This window comes from Vombatus ursinus, unplaced genomic scaffold (assembly GCF_900497805.2).
Source record: "Vombatus ursinus unplaced genomic scaffold, bare-nosed wombat genome assembly UNPS02015255.1, whole genome shotgun sequence".
NCBI lineage: Eukaryota > Metazoa > Chordata > Mammalia > Diprotodontia > Vombatidae > Vombatus > Vombatus ursinus.
The window spans coordinates 2,270,578-2,274,293 of NW_020955033.1; positions in this window are offsets into that span (position 1 = coordinate 2,270,578).

Here is a 3,716-nt window from a genome sequence, read left to right on the forward strand (position 1 = left end):
AAGGGCTTCTACAAAAAAAAATAGAAATAAGGCAAGGCTAGAGTGATTTGTCATTGATGAAGCTAAGTTAGTGCCTTATAATCATCATGTGCTTTTTTAGACACTCATAAACTATCTCCTTAATAATACATTCTAGAATTTTAACAGAAATTGGAGCCAATCTATAATATGCAAGCTTCATTCTCTTCCCTTCTAAAAATAATTGGTGGGCCACTTTTTTTACAGGAGAGAGGAAATCCAGGGATTGTCTGACATGCACCCTAGATTGGGGAGAGAAGATTTCAAAAAGGTTCAGAGAAGGGATAGGTAGAATTTAAAGTTATAATATTGTGCAAGGAAAATTGGCCCATAAGGCAAAGAGAATTCAAGAATGAAATAAAAGAGACTTGTAGAAATGATTCTGATAATGAAAAAGAGAATATACCAAAGAAAAATTATGCAGATGCACAAATCTTGTTGATTTTACCTTTATAACATCTTTTATATATGACCCCTTTTATCCTCTAATATTGTTCCCACTCTGGTGCAGGCCCTCATCACATACCTGGAATATTGAAGTGGCCTATCGGACTTTCTGCAGTAAGTCTCTTCCCCACTACAGTCTCTCCTTAACTCAGATGTCAAAGTGAACTTCCTAAAGCACAGATCTAACCATGTCATGCCTTCCCCTATTCAGTAAACTTCAGTGGTTCCTTGTCACTTCCAGAATCAAATATAAATGCTCTATTTGGCTTTCAAAACCTGTCATAGCCTTCCCCCTTCCTTTCTAGTCCTTCTCACACTCATCACTCCATCTCTTGACTTTGGACATGTTTACTGACTAAGCCTCATACCTAGAGTTTTCTTGCTCATCTCTGCCTTCCAGCTTTCCTGGCTTCCTTCAAGTCCCAGTTAAAATCCCATCTTCTACAAGAAACCTTTTTCCAATCCCTCCTAATTCTAGTGCCTGCCCTCTGTTGATTATCTCTAGTTTATCTTGTATATATATTGTTCATACATAGTTGCTTGCATGTTGTCTCCCCATTGGACTATAAACTCCTTGAGATCAGTCTTTTTCATTTCTTTGTAGCCTTATTTCTTAACACAGAATTTGATATATAGTAGGTGCTTAATATGTATTTATCAATTGGCTGGCTGACATCAGAAATTCAACCATCTTAAATTTTTTAGAAGGTATATAAACATATATAGGAAATGGAATCAAAAAAGAGTAACTGAAGATAACCTACAAAAGGATAGCATGGTCCTGTAAGAAGGTATCAGAAGAGCTACAATTTTTTAAAAGAAGCATGCAACTGTCTGTCAATGAATATAATAAAAAAGGGTTTGGGGTTTTATTGGTTTTGTTTTTGTTTTTTTTAGCTATGTTTTAAGTGAGAGGAAGATCAAAGAAGCAATGAGACAGATATTCAAAGTTTATGGAATGATGATAATAAGTGGTAATAAAAAGCGTGAACTACTTATTTTTGCTTCTGTTTACTCCTCCAAGAAGAATGACCTTTGGACTAGGTGAGATAAAATGAAAATGTTCTATACTTTCTGCAGATTCCTGCAGAAAATGTTTCTGCAATGTGATACAAACTCAAGAGACTGAAAGAAAAGAAAGAACTTACATGAACCTCTTATTGGACTCTGGCTGAGGGAGACAGAAGAGGGACGATGGAACAAAAGGTTACTCCAAACCTAGACCACTTCTACTGAGCTCACTCCTTATCTCTCCCCTCTTCTTTATAAAGAAAAGGTAAGAAATAGATAAGGAAAAACATAAGATAATAGGAAAGAAGACAAATACACAATTAGCAATCATAAATGTGAAAAGGATGAGCACACACATACATACACACATACATCAGAAGAGGATAGCAAAATGGAATAGAAAGCAGAATCCAAGAAACACTTGAAACAGAAAGATAAACACAGAATTCAAATAAGGGAATAAAGGAGAATTAGTATGTTTAAACTAAAGTAAAAAAAAAGTAGGAGTGGCTCAGATTCTTAAAAATCTAGCCACTGCTCAGATTCTTATAATCTAGCCAATAGCTCACTAATGTTCAAACTATTTAAGAGTCTGCCCAATATGATGGATGTCCTAATAAACCTTGTCTTTGGCTGAAAGAAGGCATGGGATGAATTCTTTCAGGCAGGACCCGCATGTCATCATTTTGGGGTCCCAGTACCTCTAAGCCCCTAAACCTCAACATTTTGGTGACCCATGTGGGAAAACTGCCTAACCCCAAGTTCTTCTCCAGCCAAGACTGGAAATCATACAAGCCTCCCCCCTCCTTTCCTGCTCTGCAGTTGGGGTTGCTCTCCAAGCACCAAGGCCTGGACATGCTTTTTAAGCAGTTATGAGGCTGTCCTGCACTCGGACTGATGCTCTCAGGCTCTTGGTCTACTAGGTCGGTTCAAGGCCATGGACCTAGGTACACCTTCTGCAGCATAGAGAACAAGGACTGACACCCTATCCAGAAGTGTATGCCCAATTCTGTCAGTTCTCTTGGTGCTAGGGAATTGGGGAATACTGCAGTTGCTTTTTGGTTCCCTGAGGCTTACTTACTCCCTTCCCTCTACACCCCTGAATCCTCCTTCATGGTGGTTACAGGGAAAAGTTAGAACAGCTAAAAACATCTTGTCAGATTCTGAAGGTTTTGTGATTGATCATTAAGGAGTTTTGAAATTCCTCCTTACAACCCTAGTCACTTCTTTCTTCCACTCCCTTCCTTTGAGTCAAGAGGGTATCTGTTAACCCCTTTCATAGGAGAAGAGAGTTTCACCCTTTACCCCTCACCTTTGATTTCTCCCTCCCCCACCTGGGAAAGGAAGGCAGGAGGAGGGGCAGCAGCTTCAGCCTGGGCCCCCCTGGCAATGGCCTTGGGCCCTAGGGCAACCTTTGCCTGGAAGCATTATCCAGGTTCAGTACATCCTGCTCAAGGTAAAGAAACTGGCCTCTGAACTTGGGTAAGCACTGCTCTTTTAAAGTTGTAGTTTTAACTGTTAATGATGAGATGTTGTTTCTCTGTGTAAAGTAATTTGGAAATCAATTTAACAAAACTGAAGTCACCTGATTGGTAATGGATTTGTTTCAAGTTTCAAATTGGTGAAATTTTTGTCACAAATTTAAATTTGAGACGTAAATCCTGGAAAATTTTTTCCTAAGCTGTGATTAGTGAAGCTTTCTGTTTGAGGTAAAAAAGTTCATGATTTTATTTTGAGTTGTCTGATGGGTCATAATCCATCAATAATCAATAATCCTCCATCTGAAAGAAATACCCCAAGCTACTCAGAGAATGTGATACTGGTGGGAAGTCAGAATCAGGAAAAGCTGAGAGGACAATTTTAACCTCAGTCTAAGATGGGATCCTCCTGGCAGTTTCCCCGTTATGTTCCTTTGAAAAGGAATGTTACCCACCTGGCTATTCCTGAGTCTGGCTATGAGGTAGATTTGATACTGCATGGTTGGAAAACTGTGTTATCTGAATCCAAACAGAGCTAAGGATGTTTTATCCTGTCATGTCTGGGCTCTGCAATCTTTTCTGTCAGATATGTGTCTTCGAAACTACAGATCATTCACCTACTATTGGTAGCAAACAGTGGGTACCAACCAATGTCCCCCCATCATTCCCTGGATGCAGCCTATTCTCGGTTCCAGTCAACCTCCTCTTTGGGACCCCCTCAAGTCAGGGACAGTTCTATGCCCCTTGCCAGAAGGAAGCAGT